Source organism: Melopsittacus undulatus, chromosome 8 (assembly GCF_012275295.1).
Source record: "Melopsittacus undulatus isolate bMelUnd1 chromosome 8, bMelUnd1.mat.Z, whole genome shotgun sequence".
NCBI classification, from domain to species: Eukaryota; Metazoa; Chordata; class Aves; order Psittaciformes; family Psittaculidae; genus Melopsittacus; species Melopsittacus undulatus.
This window is the reverse complement of record NC_047534.1, coordinates 12,730,924-12,756,903: the sequence shown is the minus strand read 5'-3', so window position 1 is coordinate 12,756,903 and position 25,980 is coordinate 12,730,924. Positions and strand designations below refer to the sequence as shown.

The window sequence follows — 25,980 nt, the reverse complement described above, 5'->3', positions numbered from 1 at the left end:
AGCCACCAGCACATCTTTTGTGCCAAGTCAGAAAACATCTCTCCACCCACATAAGGCATAATGCTATTTATGCATCATTTGTACTTTCATGTGATCATTTCCTCCTACAGTTTCACCCAGAAGGAAGGAGAAGGTATTTTATTTTTCTCATCAAAAATGTGTTACGAAATCATAGGCAATAATAATGCCATCATTCAAAGAAGTTTTTTGAAGATGTATTTATTTATTGGAAAATAAAATTAAGTTTGCAAGCATACTGAATATAATTTGATACATTTTGACATATCTGTAACTCTGAACAACTACCTCCTCTCTCTTCAGGAACACATGAATTCCATTTTTCATCATCTCAAATGTATTGTCCAGGGTTCAGCTGTAGCAGTCATTTTGCTCATTTCTCAGTAGCTGGTGCAGTGCTGTGTTTTCGATTTTACCCCAAGAACAATGTTGATGACACACCAATGTTTTTAGTTGTTGATAAGTAGTATTTACTTCCATTAAGGACTTTTTCTGTCTCATGCTCTGCCAGTGAGGAGGGGCACAGGAAGCTGGGAGGAGGTAGAGACAGGACACCTGACCCAAACTAGCAAAAGGGGTATTCCATACCACAGCACATCATGCCCAGTATATAAACTAGGGGAAATTACCTGGAAGGCCCAGATCACTGTTCAGGTCTGGCTGTCTATCAGTTGGCAAGTGGTGAGCAATTGTACTGTGCATCATTTGTGTTTATTGTTTTCTTTTCCTTTTCCCCTCTTAGTTTTATATTCTCTCCCCTTGTTATTTCCCTTATCACTATTATTATTGGTGGTAGCAGCAGTGGTTTTGTGTTATACCTTAATTACTGAATTGCTCTTATCCCAATCTGTGGGAGTTACATTCTTTTGATTCTCCCCTCCCCATTCCTCTGGGAGCACAGAAGATGGGCCAGGGGGGAGTCAATGGCGGGGGGGGGGAGGGGTTAGAGGGAGCTGGGGGGGAAAAGCAGGGAGTGAGCAAGCAGCTGCGTTGTTCTTTGTTACCACCTGAGCTTAAACCATGACACATATGGTCCCAGGAAGAGGAATACAAATCTTAGTAATACAGACAATTGAAAACACACATGGTTGTTTATCTAAAGTATTTCTAGAGATGTATCCACAGTACATGCTCTTTTTTGTGTGTTCTAAGTTTCACACATTCCAGTACTCTGTAACAAGCAGGTGTGACAAAAGCAAGGCAAGGAGGTAGGATAGAGTTTACGGATGGATTTAGGAGGAGAGGCTGGAAAAGGCTGCACATACACAGAATAAATTAAAATCACATACAGTGCTTGAAGGTGTAGAATCCCTGAAGACAAGCAGTCTTCCAGAGAGACGTGAGCTCTCTCCTCCTCAACCATGAAACACAAAATACGGAAAAAAACTAAAAAGTTCCCCACATCCCTGTGCAGTATTCTATACTGTTCTTATATGCAATCTTGGTGTAAATCCAACTGGAAATCATGGGGAATCCCTAATCAGAAATACATCTACTTTTTGCAGAAATACATGTAAATAATTTGTGTAAGTCTCTTAAAACGTTAAAACTGCCTTGTATTCAAAAATACTTCAGGGTTTTGGCTCTCAACCTGCAACCCAGCAAAAACATTTGCATAACCAGTTTATCAAGGCATATGTTTGAAGAAAATTTCCATTAAAGTTCTGAACATTATGTAATTACTGCTTACAAGAGGATGATATAAATATGCCTACCAAGTGCCCTTTGAATTTTTTATTTTGGATACTAAGGTCTACTCTAAGAGACAAAAAATAAGCATTCTAGTACCATAAGCTGACTACAGATACTGCAAACACACATAAAAACTTGGGGTGAGAAAGTAGTTAAGCCATTTAATGTTCTAGTTCATCCACTAAGACAGTAACACAAATCTTTTGTTTCCAAAAAGCAATTTTCAGATATAATATAATGGAGAGGGAGAGAAGAGTCTAGAGAAGTATCCATACAAAGAACACTATTCAACTGTACCTGTAAACATACCTATTTTTTTGTAGAACAATTCTGATTGCTTGACTATTTCACACCTATGCTAACGGAGTAGCATAGGCCTAGATATATCTTTCTAATGAAAGAAAAAAAGATTGAAATAAGGCGTCCTGAATTTTCAAAGGGGCCTTTCTTCTAATCTATCTGCTTGGATAATGCATCCAGAGTGGCATTTTGTAATGACAGCAACTTTCCAACAAATCAATAGTTATTTAATTCCCAACAAGCTCTCAAGTCCATTAAACCTGATTACATTCACCCATTACAGTTGGGTGCAGTTATTTTTCCTACACCGGCATTTAATCTATAACAGGAACTTATGAGAACTTTCAAAAGCAATTTCAGCATCAATCAGCATGGAGTGAAAGGCACGATTTGCTTGTAATTATTTATTGGACAGGATGGCACAGGGTCTGACTGAGATCCAGCATCCGACCTTCACCCCCAAATTCTAATGGATATGAAGGCCTGCTTGATGTGTTCAAGTGTGCTGCTGTGTCTTAGTGCATAAAAAAGCAGCACCACCTTTCATATCCCAGAATACAGTTTTTTGATGTTTGATAATGACCACTGTACAATGCTATATTTCTTTTTTAGACATCTGCATCTAATATTAAGCCTAAAGTGAAGAACACAACTCCGTCTTTGATTACTGAAGGGACCTATATGGGAAAAAACCCTGTATTCATGGTGTGATTGCCCCTCTGTGCCAGCTAACTGTTGTAGTAAAGGAGTATAATGAAAATTTGCCTCCCTCCACCCTTAATCTGACTGATCACTAGCATGACACATAAATGCTATAATACAGGTGCGCATGTCTCATCCCTGTTCATGCACAATATGTAACTACTGCCATTTATACCATTTTTTTTATTTTGTCAGTGTTTGGAAATGGCAATTGAATTCTTTCTTAATGTCTTCTAACATTGTAAATAACATAATATTTTTTGCTTAATTAGCATCTATACAATCTATTCAAAACCCTAAGTCTAGCAGCAGATAGTACCACTTACTGATAAAAATAAATCAAAAACAAACAACAGAACATCAACTAAATCTAGTAATTGCCAGTTAACTTCTAAAATACAGAACTCTTGCCCTGAAGCAAGATCTTACACTTTCAGGGATCAAAAGAATTCATACGATGTGCACAAATATTCCGTGAAGGTGCTAAATTTCTATACACAAAAAACCACAAACCCTTTTTTATTCAGTGTGACGCATAACATACAAATTAATGCATATTTAACACTTCATATTTGCTATGCTAAAACACTTAACCTAAACACAAAATGGTAAGTTACTTTGTCTTATGACCTGCCGTGGGAATGCTGACTCCCTCAGAAACCTAGAATGGATAGCAAATCCTCTGCCCTGTGGTCAACCTCGTGAAGCAAAGGCATGAATGTTAAACAGCAGACAAATCAATACAAGCAAATATAGCTCAACTACACCATTTATTCAGCCATGAGAGATGTCAATACACAGATTAGGGTGATCCATCTTTTTGATTTCCTACTGTCTTCTCGCTGACTACATGAGAGCTTTTGCCTGTATTAAAAGTGTTTGCTTTCTCAACCATAAAAATTCCAATTATTACTCTAAGTGCACTAGAGTTAAGTTGCTTGTTGGAAGCGGCCTTGCATTACCTGAACAAGTCCAGCGAAGTATGGTGCTGCCGGCAGAATCATTGGCACTCCATATGGATGTAGCAAAACTCCTTGAGACGACAACATGGTTTAAGTGATAGTATTACTCCCACTAAAGCTAAACACATCAATTGAAAGTTAGGGGAAAATCTATATACCAACTTCTTCCAAACTCAGAGCTAGAACCAAATAACTTCTGTCAGGGGCAAAGCCCACATCAGCTGTAAAAAAAAGAAAAAAATTGACGTCAGCAACTCTTAATGTTAAAATTTTCTTCAGAGACAACAGATAGAGACAACAGCTGCAAACCTAACTCTACCAAAAAAGGAAGCTGCTATTTTGGGATCGGCTTAAGTAACATGACTAATCAACTACTCTTTATCACTTCAGGTTTTTAAATATTATACACATACAGATTATACTCTGTACAGATCTACAGATTAGAATTAATTTTCCTATTAGTTCTGGCATAAACATAACAACAGTTAATATTAGAAGCCACTTACAAATAATCAGGCTCATCGTGATTGCATAAATAAATGTTTCATGGTATCTATAAGCTGTTAAACACAATTAATGTGAGAGTTTAAACTTAAGTCTGTTACACTGGATACATATACTTATTTTTTATTTATTCATTTTCTTACTTACTTTGAATATTTGAGCTAACTAATGCAGGCTAACTACTATTAGTGTAAATTATATTTTAATGGCTTTTCTAACCTTTCACATCATCTATGCTGTTACATTTATCATAACTTTTTTAAAAAAGAATTAAGTTGATCTTTATAGTATTTCATATCTGTTCTCCAATTAAACTTACATTCTTAGTAAAAGAGACAAAAGAATGATATTGAAGCTATTTCCCCCCTAAACAAAACAGATTAGCTTTTTAATGTACTGCTTGCAAGACATTCTCCTCTACAGCTGATCCTTTTTAGTTTACACAAAACAAACTTACTCAAACACCTGTTTCATGTGCAATGGATCTTCTCTTACAGATATGAGTAATGACAAAAATCACAACTGAGCAAGACTTCTTAGATTTCATAAAAAGTTAGGTGCTTAAAACTTCATGTTACAAATAAAAAAAAAATCTCCTCCTACAGGTTTTGAATAACCAAGGTGCTTCACATAACTAATTTCAAGTACTTGATTTTGTTGCATAATTACTTTTCTAGATAACTAAATGCAGACAAGATTTGATGTGCCCTCAGCAAGTTTGAAGACAACACCAAGCTGTGTGGTTCAGCCAATACACTGAAGGGAAGGGATGCCATCCAGAGGGACCTTGACATGCTTGCAAGGAGGGCTGATGTCAATCTCATGAAGTTCAACCAAGCCAAATGCAAGGTTCTACACCTGGGTTGGGGCAATCCCATGCACAGATACACGTTGGACTAAGAAGACATTCGGAGCAGCCATGCGAAGAAGGACTTGGGGGTGTTGGTCAATAAGAAACTTAACATGAGCCGGCTTCAGTGTGAACTCACAGCCCAGAAAGGCAACCGTATCCTGGGCTGCATCAAAAGAAGCGTGACCAGCACGTTGAAGGAGGTGATCCTGCCCCTCTACTCTTGTGAGACCACACTTGGTATAATGTGTAGACTTATGGTGTTCACAACATAAAAAGGACATAAAGTTGTTAAAGCAAGTCCAGAAGAGGGCCATGAGGATGATCAGGGGACTGAAGCACCTCCTATACGAAGACAGGCTGAGAAAGTTGGGGCTGTTCAGCCTGGAGAAGAGAAGGCTGTGTGGAGACCTTATAGCAGCCTTCCAGTATCTGAAGGGGGCCTATAAGGATGCTGGAGAGGGACACTTCATTAGGAACTGTAGTGATAGGACAAGGGGTAATAGGCTGAAACTTAAACAAGGGGACTTCAGGTTAGATATAATGCAGAAGCTCTTTACTGTAAGGGTGGTGAGACACTGGAATGGGTTGCCCAGGCGAATCTGTGAATGCTCCATCCCTGGCAGTATTCAAGGCCAGGCTGGATGGAGTCTTGTGTAGCATGGTTTAGTGTGTGATGCCCTGCCCATGGCAGGGGGGTTGGAACTAGTTAAGGTCCTTTCCAACTCTTAACTATTCTATGCTTCTATGATGTGATAATTATTTAATGTTGCATTTTGACCATCTTGAAAGGTTTTCAGTAATTGATTCCTATGTATAAAGGCAGCCATGTTGCACGATTCAGAAGTCTACCTTAGCAGCTGCATGCTGGCCCTTGTTACTACCAGCCTTACATCATTTCTAACTTCAGATGTTGAATTGTGACCCTCTGTGATGCTCTTCTGAGAGACTGCCAAAGAGGACAGTAATTGTCACATGATAAAGTGATGGTTACCCAGATCCATCTGCTGTTACAAAACTGATTCCCTTCTGTTGGGGATAATGCCGTTCATACTGCTTATCTGACCATGCTTACTTACTAATAATCACATTTCTTGCTCTTATTAAGGAACAGAACCCTGCAGTTGAATTAAGCACATAGTAGGCTGACAAACTCTGGATTTTGCCAAAAGATTTTAATAAATTCCAATACAAGTTATTATTTTCATATAGAAATAGATATACAGGTATTTATGAGAAAGTGTCATGCCATTATAATTAATTTTTAAAGTATTTATTTTGTTTAGGAAAAAAGTTAGTTTTAATTGTTACCTATTTGTTTGGTCTAAAAAAGCTGCATTTCAAGAAAGATTTCTTTCAGCTAGGAATGGAGATTATAAAATGGATTCTGCAAGCTTTATTCAATGAGTCTAGTAAGACAGCTGACACAAATAAGGACTTTCAAACTGCTCTATAAAATAGCCATTTTTTTTTTGTTTCAGCATGTATGCATTTGATAAAATGTTAGAAAACCTAAGGAACAAATTAATTTTTGTACAGGGAAGCACAGGCTCAAGGAAAGCTCTTCTGTGATATGTTTTGGGACAGGTTTTGTTTAATGTTTTCATTAATTATTTTGGCACAAGGCAACATGCTGATTAATTTTCCTTATGAAATAAAACTGGGAGGTACTGTCAAAACTGACAAGGATAAGAATATTCTATAGAAAGAATTTCTCAACTTTAAGGACTGCATTAATAGAAATGGATAAAATTCAATAATACAAAATATAAGGTCATGCTTCTAATAACAGAGACTTCAGCTCTAAACTCAGAAGGAAAGCAGGACTTCACTGCATCTGTTTAGGGAATTTGAGCTCCTAGTGCGATACAAATACAAAAAGGCAAATTATCAGGTTTATTTCTCAATTAATTTCTTAGAGATACTTCCAGTACCATACAGTTGTCTTCACAAAAAAAAAAAGCAAAAAAAAGAAAAAAAAGCAAAAAAAAAAAAAAGGCAAAAAAACCCAGGTTAATTTCAACTACAAGAGCTGTAGAGAAAGTAATTTTTGTGTTGTTCAGGGGAATGCAGCTGCTATGTTGTAACAGGCACCTAAAAATGTTTGTTTTGCTAGGATAAACAAGTCAATCTGTGAACAGGGAAGAAAACAGTAGGAGGAGGAGATTGTTTAACCTAAAGACAATCCTGGCACACTAAAAATTAAGGAAAAACTAGTTAAGAACAGATTTAGACTAAAATTTTCCTTCACATTATTTCTTTTTAAGTACTTTGGTGTTGGTTAAGTGAGGGTCTAGAACAGTCTCCCAAGTTAAAAAAAGGCTAGCTTCTAAAAAAAAATATATTTTGTTATGCCAGTATTAGTGATAGGATGAACTCAGCAAGTTACAAGTAGACCCTTCCAGTCCTTTGCAAGCAGTATAAACATTGAAGAATAATGAAAATACCAAATCTCTAAAAATCATTTACATTTACTACATTGCAGATTTTAATATAGAAAAATAAACTTTGAAAGTAAACTGTAGTTACCTGTTTTAATGAAAAGATGCTTTGCTCGCCTCACTATAACAACATGCTTCTAAATGTATAGGTGTATGGCACTCCAAATCCAAGCTCTGACTTTCTGGTTGGGCTCTTTGATGATGTCCCATGTGTGCACCAGCTACCTAAGTTCGCACAAACCTCTGTGAATCAAAACCACAGAAGTACAATACAGCTTTACTTGCATCTCCACCCCATGCCAAATTCTGAATTTACGCCAATGCAACTACATCAGCTTCATCAGTTTATACCAATATATTTGTTCTCCCTCCCAGCCACACACACAAAAAAAAATTGGTCTTAAGTTTGACACTTCACCATTAGTTAGCATTAATGGTCACTCCTGCTCTGCAAGAATATACTAAATACATGAAATTTGACCATGAAGAGTACTGAGGACTCAGAGAATAAGCCAAAAGAATATTAAATATGCTAATCATCCTGTTTCACATTAGCAGGACCTCTAGCATGATTTAGGTTAAGCATGGGCCTAAGTGGTTTTGCTAGGACAAAGCCAGAATGGTCAGTACCATGCACATCAATTGCCTGTCTGAAGCCACCGATGGTGACAGTACTTACTTCCTGCGTACTTCAGGATTCTTACTCCCTGCAAAAAGTTGAGTGTGTGTGGGTGGGTGGAAAAGGGGAGCTCATCTATTTTAAACTACTCTACAGATTTCACTTCCATTACATTCTAGAAAATTATAATGCTGTTAGTAAAAATGACATGCTAAGGCATTTTCAGTATGCTAATAGAGGACATGTTTCTTTCAGCTACCTGTTTCCAAACCCTGGGGTTTTTTAGTTTGTTGTTTAGCTTGGGGGTTTTTGTGTTTTAATTATAAAATTTCAAGGATTTTCTGAAACTGAAAACTGATTCTAAAAACAGAAAACAGGAGAAAATATCAAGAAAATAGATGAATGCTAATTATATATATAAAATATATATAAACACAAAATATACAATCTTATTTGTTTCATTTCTGCAGAATTTTGCTGAAAGGCAAGCATTACTTATGAAAAGCAGGTTTTGAAGGTGAACAGCATAGGTTGAAACCAGCTAAGATAGCAATAGACGGTCACAAAATATAGAAGTATTTCAGTCCCAGCAGTCTAACACCATCATCTCATGTTTCAGCACGGAACTGAAGCTACTGACAGTAGTGCTAGTGATTTTTCTATGGGCTTGCTAAAAAGTAATTAGAAATGGGAAGGAACTGGAGACAGCTGTACTGTACAGATGTATATAGGAAGCAAGCCAGAAAGATGCCCGAAAATTCGGCTACACGTTCAGGTTGAAAGACAATTAAAAATTATGCAAGACAGACCAAGGTTTCGATCTCAATTACATACAATGCCTAAATGGCATATTTTACAATGACCAAATATTCCCCCAGGTAAAAGCAGATGCCTAGTTTTACTATGGACATGCTGCCAGGAGAAGGCAGGTCCCTGCAATGCAGTCATCAAAAATCAGTGACGTATGCTCTAACTGGATCCTGGCAAAAGTACTCTATTTGGAGCATTCTTCTGCCAAATAATTACTTCTTCCAAATGCCTAAAACTAGCTCAAAACACCACAAACTATGGTTCCTCCAAGTGCTATACAACATCAACAAACTTAAATAATTTCTACTTCCTTCCACACTGGCCCAACTTTCTCATCTCCCAGATCATAAATAATTCAGGGGCCACTCTGGCACCTTCTTCATGGTTTATGCTATATCATATTTGATCCCTTCAAGCTCTTTTTCAAGTGTCCCATTTTCTGGCCACCTTTCCTATTCTCCAAATGTTCTCCATTTTCTCTTTAAGATTTCTCAGTGGTTTTCTGTAAAGGAAAATCTAGAACTGAGAGGATAAAGCAGTTTCCAAGGGTCCTGGTAGTTTCCACCATTCACAATAATTTCATATTGTTGTCCCTAAAGAGGTATCACCAGATCAGTACCACACATGCTCCAAAAGAGAAGGAGCTGTCATTGATTATCACTGCCTGAGATGTTAAATGAAATACCAGTATGTAGAAAATGCTGTCCTGCATGTCTTCCCCCACCTACCATGACTGCTGCTGCTTTTATAACTATTACACTTCCAAAAGAGTATCTTCCAAAGACTATTTCTACCTTTCTGCAAAACAATTTGGGACCAAAGGCTCTTCAAGGTCACCCAAAGCACTATCCAGACTTAACTGCTGTCCTCAGCTGCTGAATCTATTTCACTCTTGCAAGTAAAGCTTTAAGTACATGTAGGAGCTGTTTATGCCAATTATCAATTTCCCAGCCAACCTCTACTGTGCTTAACAGCAGAACCAAAATACAACATGGATATCTTAATGACTTTTAAAGTAGAAAATATCACATATACGAATCAAAGATGTCTACTGATCTCATACTGATGTCAGTATGGTGGATGTTGCAAGAGTTTGTAGACTTTATTAAGCGTCTCAGTTTATTCTAGTATATAGCAAGATTAGAAACTGCTTACAACTGAGAGAGGCCATCTTTCTCAAGCTTGTGAAGCTCTTGTGGGATACTACACATTTGGTGTTAACATATTTTTCTTCTGAACTTAAAATTTCTACCTGAAAATTACATCAGCCCTTAGGAGCCAATTAAAAACCAGCTGCAGTTCAAGATGAAGCTAGCCAATTGTTTCAACCAGAAATTAACAGTGATTCAGTTCCACTAAAGTTTGACTTTCTACCCTTTTTCTTCCAAATATCTAATGGTGGCAAATATAGAGATTTCAAAGGTAAAGATAAGTAATTACAATACTGCTGACTATAAAAGCTTCAGAATCACCTCACACAAAAAACACAGGGAGCATATTTGGGAAACAGTTTGTAGGCCTAGAAAAATCCAGGCTTTCACATTATTGGCCAATTCATCTTACATTACTTGAAGTGCAGTATCTTGACAAATGTTGTTCTCCAAGTACATAGCCGTTCCTTTCTCTTTAGTTTGACTAACCAAAGTTGGTTAGTTGTCACTACTGTGCACTGATTCACCCACTGCTATAGCATCTCACTGGCTAAAGAACGGCATGTTTACTTCACATTTCCTTTGGAAAGCTCGCACAAAGACAACTTCTCCTTTCCTTGCCTGGCCCCACAACACATCCTTGTACTACCTCAGCAACTATACAATACTTATCAACACCTTCAAGTGCTCCCTTCAGCCTATTCCTACCCAAACTACCACTGTGAACAACTGAAAGACTGAAAGCTCCTTTCTATTGCCTTGAATATAAATATATACTCCTTCACCTCCTAACCACACTCAAAATGACATCAGTGCTTACTCCCATAATTTCCTAAGTAAGTAAGACTTACTATAAACATTTAATGAAAGTTTTTCAGTCCATAAAATGTCCTTTTGCCAGAATACCACATGAAAATATTGACTGGGGGATGAACTGACTGCCAAGAAGCATGATGACCAATATCCCTGCTCCTCTGCAAGTCAACTGTGTGTTCATATCCACTTAGACTACATAAATTTCTTTTGAAAAGAACTGTGTCTGGTACACGGAGATCACCACCTATGACAGTAGTGCCAAAGAACACACACACTCATAAGATATACACACCTACTTAGCTCCACTTTTTCAGGAACGTGTGAAGGCAGAGATTTTTACATTGTCCTCTTCTTCACCCTTAGAAACCTTCTGCTCCTGCTTAGCCTATATTGCTAGAGATACATATTTGTTTCCTGATAGCAGACAGAATGAGTTACCCTTCAGTGAATAACAAAACACGTTTACTTACGTAGGCAAAAAAATGTATGCTAGAGATTGGAAATAGGTTGAAAAAATGGAGTTAAGGGATGCCTCTGTGCCTGGACTTCCCTTTGGCTACCACAGAAATATAAGGATCTGTCATCACCCATATATATCGTGGCACAAAACCAGGGAACAATCTGTGCACCACTACCCCCTGGAAAAAAAACAAAACAACAGAAACCCCAACTAAATAAAGAGCTGTAGGTACCTTTCGACTTATCTGTGTTTTCATATGAATTAGTATGATTCTGAATCACAACCAGATTTCTCTTTTTTTGTGCCAACATTCACCCCAAATTAAAGCAGGATGAATGTGGGAACTTCAGTTATTTAATGTGCTGGGCACTGAACTAGGAAGAAGGGTAACATTAGTCTATCAAGAAGTCACACAGAAAACCATCTAAAACAGAAAGTGGCGCAGCACACATGGTCATGCAAGCCACTTCTACAGTTCTATTTGTCAAGGGAGTTTCTCTGTACCCTATTGTCCTGGATCACTCTGAAAAGTTAGCTGCAGATCTGGAAGAAAATAGTATTGCTTTAACTACCAGGAGTTGATTTTGACATGTGTACATAGCTACTCATTCACAACACCAAATGTGTTCCAAACATCTTCACTATTTTTGTTATGACCATTACATTGCTTTCCTTTTCTGACAGAGTTTCATACTGGCTTTTATTAATAATTCCTATTGGCTGGATAGCGTACCAAATCTATTGTATTTTCACTACTGGTTTGTTTGAGAACAGACTCTTTACCATCTCCAGGCTACTTCAGGTATCTTTCACAACCCTGCTCTTGAGTTTGCCATTTCTTAAAAGTTGAGATAAGCCTCCAATCTATGTGAAGTTAAGCAGTTTTGAAAATTCTGTATGAAATGTAGAACAGACACATTGAAGATCTCATGCTTGACATGACAAAGCTACACAGCCAAACTACTGAAAATGACACAAATTTTCCAGTGGCATAAATGGCAAGCAGTACCACACAGATCTTGATTTTTAAGAATGTCAGACTATACATATGTACTTCACAAAATATAAATTACTATCATACTTTCACATATCTTAATCTCAGTTCTCATTCATTTATTTTTCTTTTTCATGTGCTGGATAAAAGATGCCCGAGAAATATGTAATTTTTCATGTATTTTGCCAATAGGTAGGAACAGGCTCTAGTCTTCCCTTTTGAGTGCATTCATTTGCAAATACAGACCAGCAGCAACAAAATAATTTTTTTCTTAAAAATCAGTAACAGGCTGACTTCTAATCAATATCCACTCTTAATGAGTCCCAGTGATATACCCAAGCAATGCCATTCTAGGTCAGCATCCATTCCACACAATATTTTTGCTAGTACTTGAGCACACCACCAGCCTCACTCCATATTGTTTATGGTTGCTGCCTTGTTGATGCCAACATGCATAAAACAGGATCTCAGGAATGTAACAGTATATTCTAGAACAGACAAGTCTGTCAGTGTTATCTATGAGGCTTTGTTTGCATGGAGATGGTAGATAGCTGCATATTTTTATTGCCAAATCTGGTCAAATGAACTTCTCTGTTGCTGAAGTCAGGCTTCTCTGACTACTCTTATCACAGGAAGCTATGACTTCTTCCTGACCCCGATTAGCACGCTCATTACTTATCAAAGTATGGTTTTCATTCGCTTCCCTTGGGAAAAGCAGAGTATCACTGTGAGGATCTTTCAATACAACTTCACCCCCCTAACACACTTGGGATTTGCTGACAAGTAACAGCTACTCATTCCCCTGAGTAATGTTCATATTAATAGGACTGCATGGTGAATCACGAGATGGTATTAAATCATGCCTCCTGCCTGTATAAATACATCATTCAAGCACCCTACTGTGCCAAGTGCAATGATTTGATTGCAGAAACCAGCATAGGGTAGATATCCTAAGTGAGCAGAGTGCCTTAGAGAAATAACCTCCTCAAACCCCAAAATAATAAAGACCCTACAGGACTGTAAAAGGATAAGAGAGAATTTCTGTTCACAACTGACAAATTTTATATTCTCCAGAGATAAAATATCAAGACTTGAAGGCATTCAATTTAATGTAAGCTCTAAGTCAGCTGTATTCAAAAGATCAGCAATAGTTTTTCAGTTTAGCCAAGAACTAGATGCTAGGAGCATCTGATGCAGGCAGGATTTGGCTGCAAGCATTAGAAGGCACAGTAGATACAAAGCTTGCCTCTAAATCTGAACACCACAAAGTTAAGAAAGCTTTTTCAACTTCTTTGCTACTTTACATCTGAAGTCAGTTCAGTTTCATAGGTATCTCTTAATGCAACTATTTGGAGACATGTTTAGTCCAACATTCAGCAATTCAGGCACCACTCCTCAGCTCAGCCTGATGTCTTACAGGTAGCTGTTCTTCAGGCCGACCCAGCCGACAGATTACATGGCAGAGGAGTAGCTGCCTTCTCCTCAGAGAGGTCAGATCTCTCCTTCCGATAGCCTGAGTGTTTGTGACTGAGGCCATGACAATGTGACAGGAATTGCTCTAGTACTCTCTACAGGCATCTTGATGCAAACAGCTAATACACGTAAAATTACTTTGAAAGAAAGTTCCATGGATTAAACTTCAACAAAAATTCTTCGTAATACAGGAAACAGATCTCACCTTAAAAAATCACATCATGTGTTTTCTTTCCTCCCATCCCCCAAGACCTCTTAGACAATATTCTACATATTCCTTATGTATTCCAGTCCTAAGTAACTATTCTACTAAACAGGTGATTTTCTTCAGCAGTCATGGTGGATACTGAGTTAATGGCAAATACATGCTTTTTAATATCTCTCACAACAACTTCCTCAGGACAATGTAAACTTCTGGGGACTCTGCTACTGATCCAAATAACAGCATAGGATAGAATTAGCACTTAAGAAGAGAGAACCGTAACAATGTTGTAATGCCAGATGGGAAGAGCCTTTCCTGTCATCTACTTACAGAATCATAGAACGGTTAGGGTTGGAAAGGACCTTAAGACCTCTTAACTCCAACCCCCTGCCATGGACAAGGATGCCTCATGACAGACCATGCTGTCCGAGGCTCTGTTTTTCACTTTTGGTTAATTCCATTTTATATTAGAAGGGAATAAAAAAGTATGGCCTTTTTAATCTCACCTTCGTTTAGATTTTAATCAACCTTTGTCAGTGCCCTTGGATGACATCAGCCAAGGACTGGTACAGAGAAAGAAAACAGAAGAGGATTATTTCTATTTTTATTGAAATCAGTACTTCAGCTGACATTAAGGTTAGTAGTTGGGTACGACTAAGATTTTATTGCTGCAAGAAATAAGACAAAAAGTAGTCTACTTCTAAAATCCAAGATATGAGCAACTCTCCTGCAATGCAACACAGGAGGATCAGAAACAGACTTTAATTCAAACTCTTTGACTAAAAGCTTCTTACCTTTTTTTTTAATAGTAATGTGTCTCTAACCAGAAGAAATACAACCCGTGATACTGTTGAGTAAAAAAGCAAAACACCAAAATACACATTACTGAACACCAGGAACAAATGAAAACAAGAAATTTAATATTTCTCTACAAGTTTTGACTTGCATTGCTCAACAAACACAAACTGCACTGGAAGTTGATATTCTGTTGTTCCCACATTGCTTCTGCACATCTGCATTATAAGTGCTGTTAGTGGACAATCTCTCTGGTATTGCAATGTCAGAAAACTGCTACATAGCTGCTTCTACAGAATTGTCAGATTTCAGACTAATTAATGAGTCAACTGGGATTAGTGAATTCTTACTGAATTTTCAAAGGTTCTTATAATTCCCTTACTTTTTTCTTAATGGTAGGTTTCCTTCACAGCCTGCTTCCTCAGATGCTTGAGTCATCTAGTACTAGTGCATAAGCAATGGAAGTTCACAGCTTTTGTTGTCTACTAATCTATTTGGCCATTTGTGGTACTAGTAAAAAAAGCTACATTCCCTAATTCTTATCCCCTATTGTTCATTCCTGATTAGCTTTTTAAGATCATACAAACAAAACAGTGAACTATTTACTGGTCTGTAGCCCTAATTCCTCATAACGCTATACAGATAACTAGGGTCTCCTACTTCTACAGATCAGATGCTGCCTGCTCTAACTCAGTCATAAATCTGTGAACATAACTTTCCCTTAGTGTTTCCAGAAAGCACTTTCAAAGTTCATTTTCTGCTGGAAGTGGGCACACACCACTTGTATAATTTTTGTGCAAATAAGCACTTAAAACTGTTCTCAAGCAAAATAAAAAGGAACATGATGATGAGAGAAAATGCATATAACCTGTATGATGCATGAAGTTCACAGCAAAGCCAAGGATAACCTAATTAGTGGAAGTCAATAAACTGTGTTGATCTACCATAGCAGAAATTCTGATCCTGGTTTTTTTCTCCCATTAAAATCCATCTCTGAATTACATACCAGGAAAAAGCCTATGAATAATCCATTTTCACACATGCACTTTAAGACAGCTGCATGCTTGGTTTGGCTGTATACAATCACACAGGTTTGTTTATAATGAGCAGTTCCTTAACAAAGCATTTTGCAATAAACATTAGCGGAAAAAAAACCACAAACCAACCAAAACCCAAACCAAAAAAACCACAAACAAAATCACAGTTCCACCATCACCTTGCAGTGGGTTTCTAGAAACATCTTTTTCAAAGTGTTCAAAGTTAAAATAGCATTACCCTGGCATTCCTCCTTTAGTTAGGAAACTGCATTTAAAAGCTCCTGATTGAGTTTCCATTTGTTATATGTTTGTGCAGAGTCAAAACTGCAAGTGTAATCCTCCAAATCTATTAAGGAACATTTATCAACACTAGAAGGAACAGATTTGAAATCCCTGTTTTTCGTTCACATCTTCTGCTGCTGATGCACATAGATAGGTGAGAGGGAGATGAAGTACTTCTTACAAATTTCTTGCACAAAAAAAGTGAGGAATTTTCCTTCTACACTAAAAACTGAATGCCATTTTTGAAAATTACATTTAAACAAGCACCCAGAACATCAGTCCTACATGACAATTAATAATGTGGACTTTTCTGACTAATTATGCTTACTACACTTTTTTTTCCTCTCCTTTGAATTCTGTTAAATACATACAAGGGGCAGATTAGCTCATGTTAAAATTATATTAAACAACTTTACTCAAAGGAAAACCTGTGTACATAAACCCACCACACTACATTAACAGCATTTCAAAGGATGTACACATGTAAGAAACAGCTAGAGGCAACTGTAGCTCTGTGCTGGTATACAGTGGCTGCTCAACAATCATCAAAACACTACAAACTCATGCTCTCAAGCATTTTAATAGGTGACTTTCTGCAACGATAAAAGCTACAGAAGGTCTGGTCTCATTTCATTTTTGAGGCAAAACCAATCATATACTGTGTAGTTGGAATTTTTCAGTGATTTACCTTCATTCATTCAGGGTGAATACAGCAGACATCAGCATTAGGTAGAGAGTTAGAACAGCTGACAAGTACATTAAAATAAAGCAAAGAAATTCAAAACAGGAAATAAAACAAGCACTCTTCCAATAGGAAATCCATCTGTACAAGAGTCAATTTCTACAGTGTTGTCTCCTTGCTGGTACAGCACAGTTTCTCTTGGCAGGGGAGTACCAAGGGCTGCTCTGCCCTAAGACCTGGGAGAGTAAAAGCAGTTTGAGCATTGCTCACCCCAGCTGATGCTCTAGCAACAGTGCAAACTCTTTCTCAAAAATAATTCAAGTTAATGAATATTTTTTCTGTAAGCAGTAAGAGTTCATCAGCAGCTTTTTCAGTAATAAATGAAAGTTAATACACATTTCTGATTTTGGTATTAGCATTCGCAACTCAAGAGCATTATTTCAATATCAAATGCATGGTAAAATCAATTTAGTAGTGGCAAAATCAACTTAACCCATATATTATAAACTAGAAGTACACTATAAAATAAAAACTGACATAGATCATTGTGTATTTTTTAACAGAATAGCATTTATTCAACCAAAATAAAAGATTATTGTGCAAATATTAGACAGCTAATTACATAATGTACCTTTACAAAATTATATAATATGAGTGCAGCCTATTTTCCTGTTTTCTGTTTGAAAAATAGATTGTTTAATAACCCATCAAAGCTATCTGTAAACCAAAGAAACAATAGAGCAGATGTTGACTGTTGTCTTATGCCTCAAAGACATAATTAAATACAATGAAACACTCATGCACCCAAATAATAGAGGACAAACAAATACAAAAACGGTACTCTATAAACACAAACCTCATTTACTGGGCACCTGTCTTACATTAATCTGTGATATTTAAACCAGTGATGAAAATGGAAAAGAAGGTTTTTATCTGGCATCAGACTACAGAACAAACTACAAACACAAAATTCCTCTCAACATTAAGTAGCTTTAACTTATGCCGCACCAATTCCACAATGTTGACTTCCACAGAGCTGGGAGGGAACCATGTTTTCTATTGTAACTAAGCCAGGACAGGCAGTCACATTTTCCGTAAGCAAAAGCTACATGAATCAATGACTCTGAATGATCCCAATAGACTATAACTACTGTGCCTGCTGTGTAATATGAAGTCCTAAGGTTCCCATGGAAAGCCAGATTCCTTTTAACTGCAAAACACGTTCCCTGTCATTATTTTCTACATCCACCTCACCCCCCAACCTTTGCAAAAGAGTAATGGAAATTAAAAATGAAATTCTCTAAGTACTAAACCAAGTGTTTATTTTCTAGAAGCGTGCAATAACATCATTTAATACTGTACTTCATAACAGAATCTGAGCCTTTCTCAAAATCACCCTTATCTTCATTTCTATAATGAAATGCAGATACATATTTTCTTCAGTAAAATCAGTATCAATCCACTACCTAAAAAGAATCATTATGTAATACAAAATTACATACCCAATCCTACAGTTACTATTATGAAACAAAGTTTCCAGATAAAAAAAACTTTGAAAATTAACACATTTATTGCAAAAGAACATGGAAGCACATTTCTGCTAATTAAAAAAAAAATCTTGATTTTAAAAGGATAAATGCTTTAATAAGTGTAATTAATGTTTTTTTTAAGTAAAGAATACAAAATTTCTTTGTTTGCTGCAAACATATCTGCCTTTACACTTTATTTATTCCTGAGAAACAGAATAACGTGATCTGCATCTCTTTATGTTAAAAAACCATGCTATCCCTCTTTCCACAGACAACACCATAAAGCATAAATACCAAATGGAAAACAAATGGAAGTATAAAGCCACTGTGAAGCAGACCAGTCAACCCTAAAACAGCTGAGATCTCATCCAGTAGTTCATTCGTTTTTTATAGAAATAAAAATATTCCTAGGTGAATCAGATCAAAAGCAAGAAAAACCATCACCCTCAGTACCTGTGAAGGGTTATAAAGCACTAAATTCCTTCGATTCATGAAGGCCGCACCCACCACATTGAGCAAAACAACTCGGCATGCTGGGACCCTTTGCCTTGAAATTCCTTTATTAACACAACCTGGCTCTGCTAGTGAACAAAAGCAGTGGTGCAGGGTGTATAAATCATTAATACTATGCCATGCAATGGCTGACTTTCCTGTGTAAGCTGGAAAGCCTTCCTGCACAACAGGGATTTTGGAGTTGGAATTGGCTGCTATGAAATGTACTTCATCATTCTCTGTGTTTGACGCTTCCCAATAGCTTTGTACTTTTCCTCTCCTTTTTCTCCCCCAAGCCCAGAAACTGCAATAGAAATTTATTGGATTTTATGTCTGCAAATAAAGGAAGAGAAAACAAGGAAAGTAGCAAGCAAGCTTATTTATAAGTGCAATCCTTTCCCCCTCATTTAAAAACTGTCTGTGTTCAAATAAAATCTACTATTATTAAATAAATTTTGAATTTTTAAAGTGCTTAGTTTACCACTTTAAACTGAAAAAAAAAACCTACTGAAAGTTAGGTTAGTCTTAAATACAACAACAACAAAAAAAATCAACTACCACTAAAAAGGTGTTTTCTCTACAAATGAAGTAATTTTGAAAAGCAACATCAGGCCATAAGGAAATCCTGAATCCTCTATCTGTGCATGTACTTTAGGTGTACCAAAAATCCTTCCACAGAGCAACAGGCTGTTTCACGTGCATGCGCCAAGCATGGTTTTCTAAGTGGTGTTGAAAAAGATGGTAGCAATGGAAAAGGAAATATAATACAAAACTATTGGAATTGCACTCCTGTATTTTTGCAGCAACACACACTGAACTTGGATAGGGAACATCTAGACTACTCACCTTGCCCCTGAAGTATATACAACACAACAACAACAAGGTTGAATGTTTTTCCAAACTATATAATGAAATAGCAAGTAGTCTTCATAAAACATGCTGTACTAAAATATTCCTTTTGGGACTAGACCAAAAAACTGAAGAGCATGACACAGAGAGCAATGCTGAACAGGCAGCCTGAAACCATAAGCTAACCATCAGGAAAAATAACAGATATTATAAAGGTAACTAAGGGTACAATCAGTCTTTCAGCTGGGCCAAAGCATGATTCCAAATGTATCAAGCATCAGCATTACCAACAAATGGATTTATTGCCATCTAAGTAGCAAATATTTAAGACACTTGGAATGCAGCTTTGCAAAAGTGAATGAGCTGAAGTTGGAACAAGGTAACATTCCAGTGTCCCGTTTTACACTTCTACAGCCATCCAGCAGACTAAAGATTACAAGAATAAGCCTGCAATGCATGCACAAGTCCCTCTGCATTACACAATAATGACATTCTGAACGGAAATAAATGAAGCCCCTGCAGTGCTATTCTGTCAGCTTTTGAAAGTAAATAACTTCACTTCTGACAAGAGAGAGACATTTTTTCCCTCCTCCTGCCACAGAGCATTAATTGAGCTATGCAGCCATGTAACATCCCAGAGATAACACTAACACATGATGAGATAAAGAAAAAGCTTAAGAAAGGAGGGGACAGTCATTGGATATAGGGGCTGCCTGACTTCACACCCAAATTTTCACACTAGCTCTCTTCTGAGGAGATCTTATTCTCTAGGAGAACTTTTAACCATTTTTTTTTTTGCCGCCCTCTATAATGATTACTGAAACTTATTTCAAACAAACACTTTAAATTCACAGTGTCTTACAAAAAACAGCACAGTCAAGAAAACATAACCTTGTTTGTGATGGAAGTTTCATGCCAATAATCAACATGAGTAATTAACTATTTAATGAATAGAAGTCTTACTGGACACAGGACAGGTAATGCAGGTAGCATAAAAGAAAAGGTTGTGAGAAGCAAAATAAAAGCAGTCTTCAAAATGAAATAATAATAGTAATGATGTAGTAATAATAATAATGTTAGTGCAAATCATCAAGGAACTGAGGCAAGGTATGTAAGAACCATAGATACAGCTCACAAATCTTTATGAGATGATATGGTTAAATTTATGCACAGTTAGAAAAAAGGCATACTCAAGTTGTTACAGAAAGAAACACCAACAATTTTTGGTGTGTTTTGATATAAAGGGTCAAAAGGTAAATTTATAAAATTATCTAAGATGAAAGCACTTGCATTCTTACTCATGTGCATCTGAACATCTGAAGTATTTCTATTCTGAAGTACCACACACCCTCTTTCCGTATCTAGGGGAAAAAAATAAAAGTCAGTGACTCACCGTGAACAAAAAATAATTCACTGAATGCTTCAGTTCTTACTACAGTGGCTAATTTTGATTCTGCATGTGTTCAACACAACCAGAACGAGCAGGATCAAAACACAGTGAGATCTCTCCACAGCTGGAGCCTGCTATAGTGCAAAAGACCAAAGGCCCAACTACAACTACTCAGAATACTACAGACATTAGATATGCTATTTTTTTTCTAATTAAATTCACTGGGCTGCTGCACTGACAGAGAAGGAGGGGAAGCAAAATGTAAAAGAAGTCAATGGTGCTACACTAGGCAACTCAGAGGTAAATGAGCAATGCTAGCAAAGAAATGACAGGAATTCCTCAGGAGAGCTCTTGTACTACACTCACACTTTAAACCTGATAAATCAATCGCACATACACCTTTAAAAGGCAGGAAAGCTTGAAGGATTCTTAGAGGATGTTGACTTCTGCTTTCCACTAACATTATTCTAACTCTATAAAGGAAAGTGATAAATTCTAGTGTCACAATTTCCATCACTTTCATTTATCCTACCCATTAAATACTTAAATAAGTACTATCATCATGATAATATTAATTCTGTTTAAGGTATCCTTTTACCAGTTTAGAACTGCACTCATTGAAACCAAAAATCTTCATCATCTAGTACTGCATGTCTACTGGTCACAAATCTAAACAAACAGAATGAAATAACGACCAGTTGCCCTGAGAAAGCCCCGGCTTACAAAACTGCCATGAACCTTCCTTGGCATAAAATACCACACCACATACATTTTTCAGAAAATAACCATCCACACACATATCTGGCAAATATCAATGAAGAGTGACAACTTACAAAGAGCTCATAACAGAACAATCAGCCATCAATTTTCAGCTGAAGTGTTTTAAAATGTTCAAAGAGCCCTGTTATAAAAACAATGATTCTAAGTCAAAAATATTCACCTGCGTCTGCCACGTGGAAGCTCCTTTGCAACTGCTCTGGCTTTTATAATCCAAACCAGCAAGAAACCTTCTTAACTGCTTCTGGTTGGCTGAAGGGGTTTGGTGTAGGGTTTGTTTTTTTTTTTTTTTTAATTCCTTCCCCCTTACCCCCCCTTTTCTTCTTCCAGTATTTAAAGAGGGGAGCACTTAACTAAAGCACCTCCTCTTGCTATTGTGAGAAGGGACTGACTTTGTTTGACAAGCTGTCGTTAAATGCCCCAAACAAGCTCTCATTCAGAATGAGTACTGCTATAGCACTTGATCTCTAAGCCACTTCTCATTAGTCTTTGGAAAACAACAAAACAGCTCTTGTGAGACAAAAGATTTGTCAACATGTAAATTTGTCTTGAATCAGAGGTGGAGTCTCGAATATTAACTTGGAAGTTTATTGGTGAACACCAAACCATCTTATTCACCCCCTAATTAAGATAAATAGCACATCAAGACATCATTCCTTACTTCTGCTTAAGAGTACTTTGGACTCAAGAATTACACTCCCACCTGGGGGTCGATTTCATTCCCACAGAATTCCCAGAGTCCCACACTGCTCCCCGAGGTGCACATACAGCCGCACTGTACAGTGTGTAGCATGGCAATTCTTTTATTTAACAGCACTATGATTTATCTGCCAGAGTACAGTTTTTTACCCTACACATATGAATAAACAAGCACTGTTTTCTCTTGAGGCAGGGAAGCTGGTTAAATGAATCAGAAAACCCTGAAAAGATTGCCTACCCTCGGTCCATCAGCTACTGGACAATTATTCAAGGCCCAGCTGTAAGAAAAACAGATGGTGAGTGAGCATTAGTAACATGGACTTCTTTTCACTCATGCAGTCATAAGCAGAGGTTGTATGTTCTCACATGAAAATTAACGTGAAATAGCAGACCGAGGAACAAAACTGTGCAAATACTCCAATTTATAAGCACACAGATGCCTAAAATTTTCATGAGCTAAGGTGAGATTAATTGATTTTACAGGAGAGCCACAGAGTGAACAAGTACTATAAATGGACTAGTAAAGAAAAGCAGTGTTCTCATGATAGATTTAAACAGTGTCATCATAAAACATCAGTTACTGAATTCAAGTAACGTACCTACTCCTTTGAAGGCTCACTGATGTACAAAATGCAAAAGACACATATTCAGAACTGCAACTGTAATGGTGACATTCAGCGACTGGTGTGCTTGTGCTCTATAAAAGGGGTAAACTGTAGGCAGGAATTGTCCATCCATTCTAATTCTTTACATAACTTTAGCACAAAGATAATCTGTTCTAATCCTTATTCCATTATTGATGCTATTGACTACATCAACTGAAAAGGCTACCAGATAAATCAACATTGAATTAAGCCATGAAGAAAGAATTTTATAAAAAGTATTTCAGGCTTCTATAAATCACAAGATCCAGAAGCATGACATATGTAACTGAGTGGAGAATTCATCTTTTCTCTCTAGCCATAATGCTTAAGGCCCAAATAAAATTACACTAATTTACCATGTAAGCACTAATGGAATAGCTGGGGTAGAAATGGGGAATTTGTTGGGGTTTGTTTTGCTTTCATGGTGGATTCTTTTCACCATTGATACAAGAGCTGTACCGTGAACTACTTTCTTGTTAAAGACAGAAAAGGTTGATATTGAAGTTTCAGTTCAATCGTTTTCGATCTGTGAATGTCCACTATGAGCAATTGCTCCATTTAAGAGGAATTACCCTTTGTACAAACCACTTCACTATTTAAAACAAAGCACATCTATCACCATTAAACAGAAAGAAAAAATTACCAGTTTTAAAATAATGACAGCAGCACTGTACAGAATGATGTGGAATATTATGGGACGATTCAAAACCACAGCTGACTTCGTTACTTTACTCAGAAAATAACAGCTAAATAACCCTATGTCCAGGCAAGTATCTGTCACAGGGAAACATCAGTTAACAAAACTAAGCCTCCATTAATACATGCTAAATCCCAAGTTACAAGCGGTCAAGAATTTGTTGCAAAAATTACTTCCCGCTAGCACTTGATTTAAGCTTGTGGTCAGAAATTGTTTCTTGCATCGATATGTACTAATAAAGAGGAGAAAATAGATGTATTTAGCTGTCGCTAACACCATAAATATTACCAAATGACAGAGTGCACTGCAAATCCAAGTTCCCTTTTCCTGTATCTTTAAATACTGATACCAGGTAAAATTCTAATCCAAACGTATCTACTCTTTTCCCAATTGTCCCTATCTTTATCATGATACAGTAAAAACCTGCAGATCAAAACCATGTATCCTCCTGTTTGTTGCTCCCACCAATATAGTCATTTCAGTTCTAATGTTTGCAAACTCTTTCTGGATTTCTAAAGTTAGAAGCATCTTAGTAAGAGAACAGCCAAATATTTCAGACCATTTCAAACAGCTTAACTACCTTGGAAGCATCCTTCAGTTTCTGATGTCTTTTTCAAGTGAATATCTGAGTAACAGTTCATCTATAATGTGAACTAGGCCTCTGAACTTTATTTATTTTTAATTTTATTTTCAACAGTTAGGCTTTAAATGCTTTTAGGTAAAGCATCCTGTATGAACAAACTGTTTTAAAAAAAATTCAGTTCCTCACTAAGCTCTTAAAACTTTATATACATGCATAATCTGGCAGGTATCAGAGCAAATACTTAAGTTTCTCAGCCTGGACAAAGTAGTAGAGCACTTCTGTAGGTACACTGTGGAAAGCAATTTATCCATTTATACTAAAACTGACCAAGCAGTGTTAGTTTAGCAAATTAGTAATGGCCAATACCAAATGACTTCCAAAAACCAGATTTTCCAAAATGACTACTATAGCTCCACAGAAAACCACCATCATTGTGGCCACATAAATATTTACTGTCAGGAGGACTCATTTGCCCAGGTTGAGAAGAACATGATGCCTTTTATAGTCTTTCAGAAAAGACCTATCCAATTATAAAAGTTACATGTGACAGAATACTAGGGCATACAGCAGACACACAGAAAACCAGAGAACAAATATTTTAACAGATTCTAAATAGTAAAGTTTAAAAACTAAGAGCTTACTTATAATACAGATGTCTGAATTAATTTTAATTGAGTTGCAAGTGAGCAGACCTATCTGAAATGCAATTTATAGAGTCCTTGGTAAGTTCACATAGTGTCTTTATGCTGCTGGTCACTGGGTCCACAGGCAGGGGGAAATCACTAGTTATTAAGTTGCCACATAAAGCTCTTAAGTTATCAGTATTTAAGATCAATACACAACTTTATAACATCTAAAGTTTCACTGAAATACTGATATGTGCCCTAAACGTATAAATATTTTTGTAGGCTTCCTAGAAATTATCAGATATGGGAAAAATAGTTAAAAAACCACAAAGAACCAAAATCAACCCCAGCTAAACTGGCATGGTAAAAGTTTATTAACGTTTTTAAAAAATGTAAACCACTTCTTAGTCTTTCCTGTTTGAAACTAGAACCACGTTACCTTAGCTTTGTAGGTGATGTCACTACAGTACTATCTTTCTGCCTGAATAATTTTGAGATAAAGTAAAATTGTTGCTAAAGAAATACTTAACCAAATACACAAAACAATAAATCATATCTAGATTAAGATGAAAATTACCTCCCTAAGTATCCAGAATATCTAAAATGCCAACCAGCAATCAAAAGAAACAACAAGCAGAGAATTTTAAATGTGCAAAAATTATCATCAGGAATTCAGATAACTTTTTAACTTTAAATATAACTGTGATTACTAGAGGCAGTATGATCTCAAACTGACAATAGGATTAACCAGGTGAGAAAGCCAACACTTAAAAAAACAGAAAAAAAGATACTCTCAATGTGCCAGTAAATCCACTTAAAGAGTTAAAAATTATCCGCTAGATACAGCACTTTGTGAAGTGCATTAGCAATCACTTCTCTCTTTCTCTCAAATGGAATAGATGGA

General features: G+C 36.8%; 1 protein-coding gene across 6 annotated transcripts in view; it reads right to left on the bottom strand.

Annotated features, from left to right (window-relative positions):
- The window catches only part of RBFOX1 (RNA binding fox-1 homolog 1), a 1,270,800-nt gene that overhangs the window by 248,600 nt on the left and 996,220 nt on the right, over positions 1-25,980 (bottom strand). The window lies entirely within an intron of this gene.